This window comes from Nomascus leucogenys, chromosome 4 (assembly GCF_006542625.1).
Source record: "Nomascus leucogenys isolate Asia chromosome 4, Asia_NLE_v1, whole genome shotgun sequence".
Taxonomy (NCBI): Eukaryota; Metazoa; Chordata; class Mammalia; order Primates; family Hylobatidae; genus Nomascus; species Nomascus leucogenys.
Window position 1 is genome coordinate 64,510,914 of NC_044384.1, and position 16,859 is coordinate 64,527,772.

General features: G+C 42.3%; 1 protein-coding gene across 22 annotated transcripts in view; it reads right to left on the minus strand.

Annotated features, from left to right (window-relative positions):
- Positions 1-16,859, minus strand: part of EPB41L3 (erythrocyte membrane protein band 4.1 like 3) — a 240,164-nt gene that overhangs the window by 140,527 nt on the left and 82,778 nt on the right. For 3 of the 22 annotated variants that reach the window (XM_003262059.3, XM_030810725.1, XM_030810710.1), the window contains exon 1: positions 13,298-14,279. The exons of the other annotated variants lie outside the window; for them this stretch is intronic. The gene's annotated coding sequence lies outside the window, so the exon portion shown is untranslated. Of the gene's footprint in view, positions 1-13,297; positions 14,280-16,859 lie in introns of those variants that run through there. 22 annotated transcript variants of the gene reach the window in all.

Sequence of the window (16,859 nt, forward strand, 5' to 3'; positions counted from 1 at the left end):
AACACCCTCCTGTCCAGCCGACTCCAGACTCTATCCAGCTCTCCCCCTTCTCCACTGCATGGCTCCTGGTCATCTTCAGGTCTCAGGTTGGACACCACTCCCTCTCCGTCCAGAGCCACACACCCACAGCTGGTAGGTGAGCTTCCTTTGTGTGCCTTTCATGCCCCAATTCCCCTATCACAGCACTCGGGAGGCAACAATGAATTATGTCTGTGCTCAGGGTGATAGGAAGCCCCACGAGAATGGGCAGTGACATTCATTTTGCTGGGTGCCTGGGTAGTGCTGCAGATATGTATGTACTCAGGATATATTCCATTGTTAGGCAGATGGACGGAGGCACAGGCTGCAGAGCAGAGCATTAAGGAAATCAGACGTTCCTTCCCCTGAATGCTTTCCAGCTCTACTCCCTGACAATACTGTTCATTATTTTCTTATGCATCTTACAGTTTGAAAAGTGCTTTCACATCAATTACACCATTTGATCTTCACAATACTTCTGAAAAAAGAAGAGATGGCTGTTCTGCACATTTATAGATGAGTGTATGTTTCTGAGAGGTTCAGTGATGTGTTTTAGTCAAGTCACAAATTCAAGCCTTTGGATGTGTTTCTCATGTGTGACCATGAGATACTTCAAAAGAAGAGGAGCTGTTACAGCCAAATTCTGGATTTTGGTTAGCCAGAATTGCAGTCAAAATTCAGAAAAGGGGCAGTTTAATATGGGTTAGGATCAGAGATAGATCCAGGTTTTTTAAGTGCCAAAGCTCTTGCAATTGGGAAACCTTCTTTAAGAAAAAAGACTATAGGTCGGGCAGAGTGGTTCATACCTGGGATCCCAGCATTTTGGGAGGATGAGGTGGGCAGATCACTTAAGGCCAGGAGTTCAAGACCAGCCTGGCCAACATGGTAAAACCCCGTCTCTACTAATAATACAAAAATTAGCCAGGTGTGGTGGTGCATGTCTGTAATCCCAGCTACTCAGGAGGCTGAGGCACAAGAATCACTTGAACCTGGGAGGTAGAGGTTGCAGTGAGCCAAGATCATGCTGCCACTGCACTCCAGCCTGTACAACAGAACAAGACCCTGTCTCAAAAAAAAAAAAAAAAGGAAGAAAGAAAAAGATTATAAAAGTCAAACTTTGGTGCAAACTTTGGAACATGATTCTGTAAGGAAGAAGTCCTGAAGTTTCAGCTTCATTAGCTTGAGGTGAGTCCACATCTCAGTGGAGCAGTAGAAGAAACTGAGCTTACAAGAGAAAGAAGAGAATGTATTTTAAGTCAAAACACTATTACAAGGAAAGGCAAGGTACAAGAAAAAAGAGTGGTAAGAGTAAGAACTATCTGTTTAGCAGTTAACTAGGGCCTGCCGTGTGTGAGGCACTGTACCAGGCTCAAAGACACAAAGATGATTAGACATGGTCCCTGCCTGGTTCCGCTTACAATCTAGAATTGACACCACACTTGCAGAGAAGGGGTGCAAACAAAAAGAAAGACTTGGTAAAATGTTAAACATCCCCTAAATGATAGTATCTATAGGAGCACTCCACGCGCCAAGTCTCTGGGCTCTGATTCTGCTCAGTGTTCACTGGTATTTGAAATCTTGTTTACTACTCATCCCCTTGTTTAAAATACAGTTTCCAGGGGAGTAAAACCTGATTTGTTCACCACTGTAACCCCAGCACTGAGCACGGTGCCAGGTTCATAACAAGTATTCCATAAGTATTTGTGGAATAAACAAACAGATAAAAGAACAGAGAAACGAACAAAACTTTACAAAGGCTCAAAGAGTCACATTTTGGCACATGACATCAGTCTCATCTTTTTACTTTCAGTGTGTATCTCAGTACTTTGATGAGTCTTTTAACTATCATTGGTGCCAAATGAGTATCCCGCCTGGACAAATCTTAATTTCAAAGACATGCGTCTGACAACCAAGCAGCTGGGAAGAAACACTGGCAATAAGCTTAAGGAGGAAACCAGGTCAAAAGATGGGTTGGTTTAATTTTGCTTGGTTCTTTATTCTGGGAGGTGCTTGAACTAGAATATTTGGAGAAGAGATCATTCAGAAGCCGGTCTGAGTAGAGAAGACCTGGATTCATCTTGGGGGTCAATAAAGCATTCACTGAGATAAGGCACCTAGGGGACTGTCCTTGATCTGAGCAGCACAAAGGCCCTTACACACTCTAATATGACCAAATAAAATGCTTTACAGTTCTAGTCAGGAGAAGACTCAGGCAAGGAGATCAAGTTGGAATCCAACTCTTAAATAAGAGCATGGAGAAATAACAGGTATGATGGTAAGTCAATAAAGCCAGTAAATGTTTTAGAGGAACATTTTACTGGACACTGAGTGGGCAAAAAAAAAGAAATGAAATTTAATTTATTAATATATGTATATTCTACCCTTTGTCAAAGATCTTTTCACATGTTTTGTCTTAATGTGAAAACGCTCTTAGAGGTAACTCCAAAATCGCAATTTTTGATGACAACTGGGGAAGGTTCAATGAGGGGGAAAAAAGCCAACCCAATGTCTGAAAATGGTTACATAATTTATCGGGCTTGCTGCCTCTTTGCACCAAGACACGGCCACACTGTCAGAAAAGCTTAAGACCTTGAGGCTGAATGGCAACTACACCTCCAAAGACTGAAGTTCCTTCTTAAATTTATCTCCGGAGTCTAAGAAACTGATGCAATTCAAATGTGATATACAGTGACTTTTGTTTTGTTGTCCCCCTACGTAGATTATGTGAGTGTGTGTGTCCTTCTCGGATATGAGCATAGGAAAAAATGCTAATAAATTATAATGTAGTCTGACCATTTACCATTGATATGAATGTCACTAAACATAGCAACATTTGTAAAGAAAGCTTTTAATCATCTCAAGTTTCACATATATAAGTGCAGAACTTCATAATATCTTAAAAGTATCTGTAGGACCCACATAGCTCAGTATGATTTTGACCAGCAGGATCACATTTACTCATAGAAGCATCTCTTCTTCAAGGCCATTTTACTCTATTACCAATCACAAAGCAAGAAAATTAACCCCAACTGAAGACGTATTAAGAGCTACGTACTTTCACTTAGATTCTTACTCAACCATTCTGACCATTCTGCTACATAATTATCATTATCCCTATTTAATAGATAAGAAAACTAACCTTTTATCCTACTTCCTTAACATTTTAAATTTTACATAATTTCCTAGGGCCACAGAAGTTACAAGTGACGGACCAGCCATAAAGAAACCCAAGGCCGGGCACCATGGCTCATGCCTGTAATCCCAGGACTTTGGGAGGCTGAGACGGGCGGATCACGAGGTCAGGAGATTGAGACCAGCCTGGCTAACACGGTGAAACCCCGTCTCCACTAAAAATACAAAAAAATTAGCCAGGCATGGTGGCGGGCGCCTGTAGTCCCAGCTCCTTGGGAGGCTGAGGCAGGAGAATGGCGTGAACCCAGGAGGTGGAGCTTGCAGTGAACCGAGATTGCGCCACTGCACTCCAGCCTGGGCGACAGAGCGAGACTCTGTCTCAAAAAAAAAAAAAAAAAGAAACCCAAGCATTCTGAGTCCAAGGCCAGGTTTCTTTGCTCTATGCTAAACATTCTCTCCAACATTAGGACTATTTATTTATATTGTATCTTCTTTCCAGGTTAAATGCTTATTTGACAATAGTGAAGAAGCTGTAAAGTCATTAAGACAAAAGTCGTTAAGACAGTGTGTCTCAAAATGTGGTCCTGGGACCACCTGGATCAGATTTCACCAAAGTACTTGTCAGGACATAAGGAGGTCTGGATCCAACTCCAAATCTATTAGATGATAATCCGAGGATTGGTCCCCCAAAATTCCTTTTTAACAAACTCATCAGGTAATCCTGTTGTATGTGAAAATTTGAAAACCACTGTGTCTCATTCTTTGCAAACCTCTACTGTTACCTGGAGTTTCATACTCAAAAAATTCTGCATTCTCATTGAGGGCCATCTTTTGGATTACGGGTTTTGTGGTGGAATGTCACAAAATTCTATACTCATCTTGAGGGTCATCTTTGGATCTTACAATTACTAACACGTGTCCCTAAAAACAAGCAAAGAGGACAACAGCATATACTACTGAAATGAGAAAACATGTACTATGTGTATACTCTCATTAGACTGGTTCTAGATGTCTTCAAACAGATCTCATTTCAACCTGGAGGTAGGCAGCATCGTCATCTGTTCACTCTGGGGAACCTTGCCTAGAGAAATAGAGTACTCCCACAGTTACCTAGCTCAAGGTTAGCAGATGTTTCCATCTGTATCTTCTCTAGCTCTTTGTATTTTCTTTATTCTGCAACAAGGATTCCCCACCGCTGGGCCAAGGACAGTGGTGGTGAGCGGTGGGTGAGCAAGCATTACCACCTGATCTCCACCTCCTGTTGGATCAGAAGTGGCATTTGATTCTCCCAGGAGTGAGAATGTGAACTGCACATGTGAGGGATCTAGGTTGTGCATTCCTTCTGAGAATCTGATGATGTGAAGTGGAACAGTTTCTTCCTGAAACCATCCCCCACAATCCCCCTCCATGGAAAAATTGTCTTCCATGAAACCCCAACCTCTGTGCCAAGGACAGGGCCACATACCAGGAGGCAAGCAAAATGGAGGTCCTTGGTGCCAAAAAGGTTGGGGACCCCTGTTCTACAATATAACTCCCCCCAGTTATATTCACTTCCCCCAGTGAATTACTGCTCTCATTTCAAGAATTCAGAGGAAAAGTTTTCCAGACTTCTTGAGCAGACAACCTAGTCAATCTCTATTTTCCAAGTCTTATACTTAGCCAGTAGGCATATTCCTTCTAAAGTTAGTAAAAGTTGTCACTGAATAGCACAAAATGGTATAAAACACACCAAAATTCATCAAGAATAATTCTCTGTAATGAAACTACCCAAAACTCCCTATATCTCTGGGATGTTAGTAACTCTAGGTACAAATTACTTAGAAATATGCAACTGTCAGGGCCAGCCTGAGACCTCTAGATGCCCTGATGCCATCATCTCACAGAAGCCTGGGTGCACCATTCCAGCTAGCACCACCTTCAGAATCACAAAGCTATTCTCCTCAAATTGGTGAATGAAGACTGGATTCCAGGTAAATCCAAGATCAGTCAAAATCATGGGATTGTGAATAACATAACAGAGCAGCCCACATCGCTGGAGAAGTGGCATAAAATCTGTGAATGGAATATGACATTTATTACCATTCTATTGCTGAGGATGAAGGAAGGATTGGGAACTCAGAGAGAGATCAAAGGAAGCTTAATATTTTCCATCTCAGGGAGCCCAGTGACCCCCTACACCTACTAAACTATCTCAGACCCTGGATGTTTTGACTCTGGAGAGTCTAGTCAGGTCCAGACTGCTGCATCTGCTGTCCCGAGAGGCACATGGGAGGATGATGGGCACCCAGGAACTCAGGTTAGGCTTTGCTGGGTGAGCTCGGCCCTCTATGAAGAGATGACATTAAAATCTGAATTTAAAAAAGTCAGGAAATATATGGTGAAAATTTGCTAGTTTTACTTTGTTAGAACTCAATATTCACACACAACGTTGAGATATACATAATAATAATCAGAGATTTTAATTTTTTTAAATATCCTGTTTTACCACAAGCCTCCTGCTGTGTATATCAGAAGAGAGTCATGAGCTGTAGGCAGCAAGTGGAAGGAGGCAGAGGGGCTGGATGACAAGGCTTCACATCAACACCATCATTAAGGTAATGATCCTTTACCAATATTGCACAAGACCAAAGGAAAATATTTATTTACCATTAAAAATAATGATGTGGGTATAGATTTGCATGCATGAAAAAGCTTCTCCAAGACATACTGTTACATTTAAAAAAAAAAAAATTTGGCCGGGCTCGGTGGCTCACACCTGTAATCCCAGCACTTTGGGAGGCCGAGGCAGGCAGATCACTTGAGGTCAGTAGTTTGACACCAGCCTGGCCAACGTGGTGAAACCCCATTTCTGCGAAAAATTAAAAAAAAAAAATAGCTGGGCAGGGTGGCGGGCACCTATAATCCCAGCTACTTGGGAGGCTGAGGCAGGAGAGTTGCTTGAACCTGGAAGGCTCACTTGAACCCGGGAGGCAGAGGTTGCCGTGAGCTGATATCGCGCCACTGCACTCCAGCCTGGGCAACAGAGTGAGACTCTGTTCTCAAAAAACGAACAAACAAAAAACAGTTACATAGAAGTATTTAAGACAGAAGTCTATTCATGTAAAATATTATGTAACCTATGTATGAGTCTGTATATGTACAAAATGATGCTACTGCTATTTACAAAGCACTTGTGATATACCAGATACTGTGTTCAGTGTTTGCATGTATTACATCATTTAATCTTCATATCCTTCAGATATAAGCATTATGCCCATTTTATAAATGAGCAAACAGGCTCTAAGAAGTTTAAAGAACCATGTCACATAGTTATTAAACAGCAAGGCCGAGAGCCCAACCCAGGTGTGTCCTATTCTACTCTGATACGTAATACATTCAGAAAGGTAGATAATAAGATTTCTTTTTTTGGTTTTTCAGTATTGTTAGAATATATTTTAAAGTGAGAATGTATTATTTTTAATATCTCAAATAACTGAGATATATTCATTGAAAGGATAAGGAAAATCTTCCCATATTTCGTATATCTCATTTTCCACCTTAAACAATCCAAAAGTAGTATTTAATCCTCAGTTAAATACTCCCACAAAAAGATGGAATGAATTGCCAAAATATCAATCATTGAGAGAAAAAAACATCACATTCAATTTCTGCAAAATTTTGGATAACTCCATTAACTAAAGACCATCTGTCTCCAGATTCCTATTCTTCCAACTCATCCTACACTTATCACCAGAAAAAATATTCTTCTTACCTACTCAACCACTTTCAATAACTCCCCACTACCTAGCAAAGCCCAAAATATCCCTTAGTCTCATATCCAAAAATCTTCCACAATCAGGCCTCACACTCCCTCCTTAGATGCATCTCCCATCACTCCCCATCATACAGGCTATATTCCAGCTAAAGGCAGGTCTCTTGACTTCTGGAATGTCCTATCTGGAATGTCTTCTCAATGACTAATTGAGGTTCTCTATCAAAATCCAGTCATCTTCCCAAGGCCAAAATGGAAAGTCAAAATGGGAAATGAAGAATTTTCAATAGATTTTCCCTATAAAAGGATGCACATATCCTTTTATAGGAAACAATCAATAATACATAGAAAAACAATCACTGATACACAGAATGGACAGTGTAAAATAAGCACTACATATTATAAAGTACATTTCAAAAAATTGCATAGCCAAATGATAAACCATATTTCATAAGATTCATGACACTGATTGTAAGAGATAACATTATGTTGTATAGCACTCTGCCAATTAAGCTATGACTCACATATTTTTAGAAACTGGAATTTTCATTTTCTTCTTATCTAAAGAACTCAAATTGATTGAGTTATTCAATGCATAAAGAAAATATAAACAAAATAGACTGGCCAAGGTGTTCCCAAAAGTTCTTACATATTCAGAATCCAACTCTTCCAAATTGCATGTCAACTAAGAGTTACTGCTGTCTATGCTTTTCCACACAATATCATCTTGGGTCACCACAAGCACTAGAAATGTATCACTTAAGAGTGCTCCATTACTGTCTCCAGGATTTTCTCCAATCCACTAACATCCAATGTCCAATTTTTGATGCATATTCACAATCAATGAATTAAGTTGCCAGCTTTTTCTCTGCCACATGGCTGAGAGCCATGTAAGATATATCCCAATTTCAGAGATGTTAAACGTGAAAAAATAACTTTCTTTTAGAAATGATGAAATTTGGGGCTTGAATCAAATACAAAGAAACTCGCTATTTGAGAATGTAAACACAGGCATGTCCAAAAATGACCAAAGAAGAGAGAGCTAAAACAAAATAGTTTTCCTCTCTTTAGTTCAACGCTAGGAGATCAATATCACCTCTCAGCACTAATCCTTTTCAGCTTTTGTCACCCTCCCATTTGATCCCTCCCCTCTTCAGAGGACACCCTCCACACTGATGTCCTCCATGACACCAATTAGAGCTGGAAGGAAAGGAAACCGACACCCTGCAGTTCTTGCCTCAAAGAACCCATTCTTCTTTTCTCTTGGTACCTGCAGAATTCTCTTCCCTGATATGGCAAAACCTCTAGGATCTACCAATTTGAGCTATAGACAGAGGTAACAACCTTGTTATGAAAAGGACCACGCCATTAAAAATAATGACTACATACATGAGTCTGGTAATTCTCATTTTTAAATAAAGCAGCAGTGTTTTTTAAGCCTTCTCCAAGATTTTTTTTTTTTTTGGTAGTAAAGCTTAAGTTACAAATGGCCCCATTTTTTATATAGTTCCGTAAGTATTTACTGAATGCTTTAAATGTCTAGACCTCTACTTGGTTTGGGAAAGAAACCTCAAGAGAAATAACTCCCTATCCTCATCAAGCACCCACCCAATATAACTGGAGAGAAAAATATATACTCAAGGCAGGTTAAATATTGCATTTGTTTTCTAGGTCTAATGAAGACCTTTCTGCTTTCTCTCTCTCTCTGTTTTTGGTTTGTAAGGCAGGGTTATAAGAACAACGTATCAAAATGTCAGCAATCTAAAAATTAAGCTGTCAGCTTTTTCTCTGTACTGCAAATTACAAAAGAATTAGGGGTTTGGTGCTAATAGAAGCTTACCATTCCGAAGTATGCAATTTAACCAATCATCGCAAGGACTAAAAATGCAACACCAAAGACATTTCAACCAAGTAATCTGCAGTTCTGACATCTAATTTCAACTTCTCTACTTGTGCCATTTTTCCCAGTTTGTTTCTTCTTTATGCTTTGAAACCGTGCTCTGGAATTGCTACATAGTTAAGAAAGAACTGCCCAGAGCTCCTACATACATAATACACTCACATGAAAAATGTCAGTCATCTTAGCAAGGAGGTATGGAAAAGACAAGGAACATCTGCAGCCATTCTGTGGTTCTTCATTATTTTATGCTGATATTACTATAAATTCATAAAGGAAAACATGAAATGTACTTTATTGTTTCTGAATTTCAGTCTTATCATTTATTAACACTAATTTGGGTGAAATATGTCTCTGATCATCTCTGCACTAGAATTCTAAATTAGGATTAAAATGCTAAATTATAAAATAATTACTACATAAAACAAAAATGGAAATGGAAATCAATTACTCCAAATCACTGCAGATATCTTCTACACTTATGAAATACCTTTTTCCATTTTTTCCTATTGCCAACTGCAATCACATCACTTAAAAATAAATGAGAACATTGCCTACCCAATAAGTAAATTGCATCTTTAGAGAGACCACATACTTTTTTTAAGAGCCATTACTAATAACCTAAATCAAGAATTTAAAAAGAATGCTGTTTTAGTACAAAGAACAGTAAGAAATATGTTGACTTAATGTATAAATAAAAATATACTCATTTTTCTTGTTCTTTAATTTTGTAAATGGCCCTTCTAAAAAATTACAGTATTTTTCTCTACAAAAGGAATACTCAGTGCTTTCTACTATTTCACAAAAAAACAAAAAAAAGCAAACGTCTCCTTCCTTACTCTTGGAGACACATTTTCCCATGCAGTCTACATTCATTTATACCTTCTAATTCTGCAAACAATACCTCGCAATGCAGTTCAACTTGAGAAAGGAGTCTCATTGATTGATTAGGCAAAGTTTTAAAGCCAGCAAGATGCTTCAGATGGTCTGGTTTTGCCTGCCCCACCCTTGTTTCCTTTGAGCCATAGTGATGTCACAACACCAGGCAGGACAATGACTTCACTGCTCCAGTCCTTGCTTCTGAGCACAGAATTCCTCACAGCCAAGGCAAATCAAATAACAGCAGAACCCTCCTGGGCTGAGTGCCTGATGAATTCCCAACAAATCAGCAGCTAGCTAGCCTTTTGAAAGAAATAGATGCAGCAATTGCACGATTAAGGATCTCTCTAAATGAAGTGGTGCTAAAGATAAATTTGATTCATAGGTTTCAATGGTGAGTCTATATTCCATGGAAAACTGATGGGGTACTTAGGGGAGACTATGGGAATTAAAGATGGCCAGGGTAGATTACTCAATAACCCTCTCTCGGCCGGGCGCAGTGGCTCATGCCTGTAATCCCAGCACTTTGGGGGGCCGAGGTGGGCGGATCAAGAGGTCAGGAGATTGAGACCATCCTGGCTAACACGGTGAAACCCCTTCTCTACTAAAAATACAAAAAAATTAACCAGGTGTGGTGGCGGCCGCCTGTAGTCCCAGCTACTGGGAGGCTGAGGCAGGTGAATGGCGTGAACCCGGGAGGTGGAGCTTGCAGTGAGCAGAGATCGCGCCACTGCACTCCAGCCTGGGGCGACAGAGCGAGACTCCGTCTCTAAACAAAAAAAAACTAAAAACAAAAACAAAAAACAAACAAACAAAAACTAGCCGGGTGTGGTGGTGGTCACCTGTTATCCCAGCTACTCGGGAGGCTGAGGCAAAAGAATTGCTTGAACCCAGGAGTCAGAGGTTGCAGTGAGCGGAGACTGTGCTATTGCACTCCAGCCTGGGTGACACAGTAGGACTCCATCTCAAAAAAAAAAAAAGTCTCTCTCTTCATTATATATAGTCAAATTCTCACAGAAAGGAAACATTTATTCTTCAGTCTACTCTTGGAGTTCTATTTTACTGGAGAGGACATGAATTCTAATTTGTGAATTTTAGGGAAAGCACTAACTTAAAAGATGAATGCACATCATACAACACGGAAAAAAATACTTTTACAGCAAGTTCCTGCCACACTTAATCTAATATACTATATAACTCCAGAAAAGATTCACAAGATAACAGCATCACATCTCTCAGTACATGGATAGTTGCCTCTCTTCTACCTAGGTGGCCCCTTAATGCATTTGACCAACCAGTTTTTAAAAAACAATTATAAATAAAATTGCATCCGATCAAGTTAAAAAAAAATCCTGATCTTTTATTTCAACACAAAGTTGGCCAAAGTCCAAGCACTGTACATGAATTGATTAAAAATTGCTTTTAACCTAAATCGCATTCATGCAGAAGAAATGTCTTAAAAATTAAATGTAATATTTCATTGAGACACTGACATTTGACCTATAGCTCCTGCATCCTTCACCTAAAAGGGGTTTACAAATTAAACTGGCTACTCTTCTTGTTATGGATGAATTATTCACAAAACATGTTCTGTTTTGAAAAACTTATTTTGGCTAAAGTGTATTAACTAAATAAACTTGATGCAGTAAGTTGTGCGTCTGATATTTTGCTTTTCTAAACCACCAGAAAACCATAATGCAAATGAGACAGTATTAAGCATTCAGCTATCAATGCCTTGCAAATTAACAAATTGAAGTCACGCTTCTCCAATTTAGTATTTATTCCCTCTCACATTAATTTTGTTACTCCAACTAAAGTTTTTAAAGTTTGATACGAAAATTAACATGCATTTTTTAAACACTGACTCTGAGCCAAGACAGAAATCACCTCTCAGTCCCCAGAGTTCAATGGAGCTTGATGTGCTGCTCTCTTTTCTTAATAGGGCTTTTCTGCTTAATTTGCTGTAATTGGGACTACGTCCATGGCTCACAGACATAAGTGGAATTTTATCATTTTTGTTTCCTTGAGACTTTAAAAATCAAGGTAAATTTCAAGAACAATGTTTTTAAGCACTTCGTATGACGCTTCCTGTACTATAGAACTTAATGCTACCATGAGAAACTCCAGCACACCTGGCCACCTCAGAGAGCCTAAAATTCTCACTGCGCCCCACTCCCCACCCCGCTTCAACAAAAAGGACAGGCAGGATATCTGCAAAAGCAATTCCGCAAGACTAATGTAAAAAAGCTGAAACAACTTAAACACGCAATGGAAGCACTGCATTAGCAGGACTGCCCGGCCCTCTCAGGACCTCCCAGCCCAACCTCCAAGAGTAATTAATGCCACATGTTTCCTTTATCATTCTATTTGTTCTGTTCCGCAACAATCTCTACCAACTTTAACCCTGGACTGCAACTAAAGGAAAAACCCTAGGAAACTTCAGATCCGTAATATAAAAAGAAAATTGAAAAGAATACTCTCATTGCAAGGGACCACAGTTACAATTTACTAGGTAACCACACCCACCGCATTGCAGAAGCCATGAACTTGGCGGGCGTGGGGGGGGAAGGGAAAGAAGTCGGGCGAGATTAGAGGGGAAACCCGAAAAAGCAAGCTCCTGCGGCAGCAGCCAGGAAACACCCGCCAGGAACTGGCTGAGACCCCAACTCCAGCGGTCCGAAGCCCTAGCCTCCCCACCCCCACCGCTGCAGAGCCGCCTTCGCAGATACCTCCCGAGGAGAATCGCGGCCCCGAGGGCGCCAGGTGAGTCGCGCCGCCCCGAGCCCCCTGGCCACGGCAGGCCGACCCAGGCGCCCCCGGCCCGCCCGTGCTCCCGCGCCCGGGTGCCAGAGGCGAGGGGCCCCGGCAGGTGCCCACGCCCAGGGCAACCCCGTTTGGACGCTCCCTCCTCCTCCCCCACCGGCCGGGGGCCGCTGCCCCAGTTCGGGGAAGGAGGCAAGTTATATAAAAGCGGCCGGCCCCCCTGCCCAGCGGGGATGCTTTGTGCAGAGCGCACCTTATCGGCCCCGCGCTGCGCCCGCCCGACCGCGCCTGCACCCAGGACGAGCCCGTCACCGCCGCGCGCTGAGCGCAGGGCCCCTCCCGCGGCCCGCCAGCCGCCACCCGCCCGGGCGGCGCCGCAGTGTCGCCCCCTGTCCCCCGCACCTCCCCGGGGGAGGGGCCGGCCCGCGCTCGCCCCCAGCCCGAGGGGCAACTTAAAACATGGCGCCCCGGGCGGGGGATTTGCGAAAATTGGCGGAGAAGGGACGCTGGGACCGAGTCGCCCCCTCGGCCAGGGATCCCAGGGAGGCCCCCAGGCCGGAGGCCGGGGCTCAGGCTCTGCGCGCCGGCCCAGCCACTGCTGCAGCGCGGCGGGCGGAGCGGGCGGGGGGCGCGGCGCGCAGGCTCGGCCCGCTGTGGGTCCCGGCGAGCGGGAGGGCGGTTAGGGACCCCGGCCGCGCCGGGCGCGGGGCTCGGGATTCGGGAGACCGCGCGGCGCCGGAGCCACGCGTCAGCCCCACAGTCCCGCGCGCCTCGCCCCAGGCCTCGAGCTCTTCCTCCGCACCGTGTAAAGCCGAGACCCCCTCGCAGTCCCCCACTCCGAGAGGCGGAAAAGTTACCTGGGATCAGCAGGGAGCCCGGGCGCGCCGCGGCGTGGGGACTAGCCTCCGGCGCGCGTCCTCGGCGGCGGTGCGCAGGAGACTCGGGCGTGGGGAGGAAGCCGCAGCCCAGGGCTGCTCGCCGCGGTTCCCCCCGCCCCCTGTTGCAGGAGACACCGAGGCTCCGCGGAGCTGCGGCGGGGGCCCACGCCCAGAGACCGTGCGAGGAAAGCCAACCTCGTCCTGCCTGCCCTCCCAGCCGCGGGGGAGGGGGCCACCGCAGTACTTCAGGACAGTTAGATGGGCACAGCCTCCTCAGTCCTGGCGCAGGGTCAGGCTCCGCGGACGACGCCTGGAGACAGCTGCCAATGCCAATAGCTTTAGCCCTTTATTCCCACTTAGATGATGGCCTGGCCTCTCCAGACCCCTCTCCCCTCCCAGACATCCCCTGTGAGAAAGGAGGGAGGGGGTGTTCCTGACCTTCACCTGAGTTATTTATTGGCTAGGGACTGCAGTATTTTTTTTTTTTTCTTTTTGGAAAGAAAATAAAATCAAGTTGGTGGTGTCTTCAAGTCATGTTAATAGAGAAGATCTGAATTAATGCTTGATAAGAGAAGTCGCCCATTTTTCAGCAACTCAGCTACTCTGTCCTCCCCAGTCTATAAAGCTTTCCATCGAAATTTACCCTGATTTTAAAGAGCGGAGAGGGCTCACTGATTTGTAAGTGAAAGAAGTAAGTCCGGGTCATCTCACAATATCTTAAGATCTAACCGACTAACCAAGATATTTAAGAAATATTTTTATGGGCACAAAAAAAATAGAGTGAATAAGACATAGTATTTGATAGCACAACAGGGTGACTATAGTCAAAATAATTTGATTGTACATTTTTAAATAAAGTATAGTTGAATTGTAACACCAATGATAATGCTTAAAGGATGGATTTCCTGTTTTCCATGATGTGATTATTACAGATTGCATGCCTGTATCAAAACATCTCATGTACCCCACAAATATATATACATACTATGTACCCACAAAAATTAAAAATAAAATATTAAATATTTTCTAATTTTTAAAATAAATTGTATGTATATTTAAGGCATACAACATAAGATACATATATAGTAAAATGGTTATTATAGTGGAACAAATAAGCATATCTATCATCTCACATAGTTATGCATTTCCCCCAACACCCCTCTACTTGTGGCAAGAGTAGCTATAATGTAGTCATTTAGCAAAATCCTGAATACAAGACACTTCTTAGCTGTAGTCCTCGTGTTGTACATCAGATCCTTTTCATGTACATTATTAATTTTTTTTAAAATAGAGCCTTCTCCAAATCATCCGGTTGCCCCTCCAGGAGCTCAGGGACTCATTAAAAGAGGGGAAAAAATGGATTCACAAAGACAAGATACAGAACACTGCCTCTGGGAAAGATTAGTGGGCCTGATCTGTCAGTGAGGCCTGGAGAGGTGGGGAGACTTGGTGCAGGTTTCTAGAACAGGGAAAACTTTAGTAGGAAAGGAGGATGGTATTTGATTTCCTTGGCTGGAGTGGAAGGGTTTTTTCATGTTGAAGAGGGAGAAGGTTGGAAAATTATAGTTACTATGTTGCTATGGAGTTTATGGGACTATATTCTATAGATGTGTAGCTTTGGGAAATTTTGAGCAAGAAAGTGTGACTTAAGTAATGTTTTAGGAAAACTAATCTTATGGCTCTGCAAAGACTAGAACAGATGGGCAAATACCAGGTTGGTGATGAGAGGAGACTATGGTATTAAGACAGTTACCAGAGGTAATGAGGGCCTGAATTGTCTTTCAGGCGACAGATAAAGGTGACAGTTCCAATAGTGGATGTTTGGGAATTAACTGCATTTCTTATCAGGGAAGTGTTGCATATGAGTATTAGAGATATATATGCACATATCAGATAACGCACCTCTATGACTCTGTGTGTTTGTGTGTGTGTGTGTGTATGTGTGTGTAGCATATAAGGTCTGAATGAAGAAAGAATTCATTTTCCTTTTTTGCATGTACACTAAAGCACTCCATTGAAAGTGGGCTTGAATAAATTGTATTGTTTACAATAAACACTCATTTGGCATTATCATTCAAGACAGATGGCTCCATATTTTCATTCATTTTATTGCAGTATTTTTGCTATTTTTTAAAATTGAAAGCAAACTTTTTCTTACGACTCATGAATCAATCTTTGTGGTGATGAAAATCAGCAATACTGTCTGAATGGCAATTTTCTTGGGAGAAAAATGTTAGATAACTAAGTATTTTTTTAATTAGAAATACCTATATAGGCCAGGCACAGTGGCTCATGCCTGTAATCCCAGCACTTTGGGAGGCCAAGGCGGGTGGATCACGAGGTCAGGAGTTCAAGACCAGCCTGGCCAAGATGGTGAAACCCCGTCTCTACTAAAAACACAAAAATTAGCTGGGCATAGTGGTGGGTGCCTATAATCCCAGCTACTCAGGAGGCTGAGGCAGAGAATTGCTTGAACCTGAGAGGTGGAGATTGCAGTGAGCCGAGATCTCACCACTGCACTCTAGCCTAGGCAACAGAGGGAGACTCCATCTCAAAAAACTACAACAAACAAACAAACAAACAAAACCCTATCTAATTATGGTAATATTCCATGAATTGAAAATTTGGAGTAAAAACCATACTGCTGCATAGTTTGATAGGAAATCTTGGAAGCAATTACTTTGGAATCCTCTGGATTTAACCAAGGCTCTCCTCTATTATTTTTTTCCCCCTAGAACAGACAGGGAGAAAAAGAAACGTCAAGTTCATGAGTGGTGCATAGCTGCATAGCTCCCTCAGCAACTTGCCTGCATCTTGGTAATAGCGATCTCTTCATTCTTTCTTGTGAATCCCATGCAGGATCCTCTCTTAGTCCTCTCTGTCTCCCCACAGTGCCTCACTGGGCACATTGCAAGCCAAGCACTTCACATTTTTGCTAAATGAATAAATGGACATTGAATAATGAACTAAGCTGTCACTTTTCTTCAGGGATTCAGCTTCCTCATGTATAAAATTAGGGACTGATTCTAAAATTCTGTATGGTTCAATAATATTAGGGGTCTCTAAAACTAAAAGATGTATCACCTCTTACTACTTACTGAGTAAAAGCAATAATGAAAACCCTATTATTTAGCTCTCATCAGGAAATAATGAGCTCTTCCACATAGAAAGGAGAAGGAACATAAAGTAGAAAGCAAGGTGAAGATACAATTACGATTGAATTTGCTTGCTTTCTTAGAATACTAACTTCTCTCCTTTTCCCTCTCACTACCAAAAATAAAGCCACTATAGCCCCAGAGAATTCTTTATTCTTGTCAGTGTAACCCCCCTTGTGGTGCTGTTTCAATAAGTTATAGAAAAGTATTTCTTGGGTCCAGTAAATGCCGTTTACACAGTCCTAGAATTAGTGCCAATTTGGCATGAGAACTCAGTTCTTCAGATTCTTAATTTACTATGTCCACACAGTGCTAAAAGGAGTGTTATGCAAATACTGAAACAATCCGTGGAAAGTCAGGAAAGATTCCATGACTCTAGCCTAGGT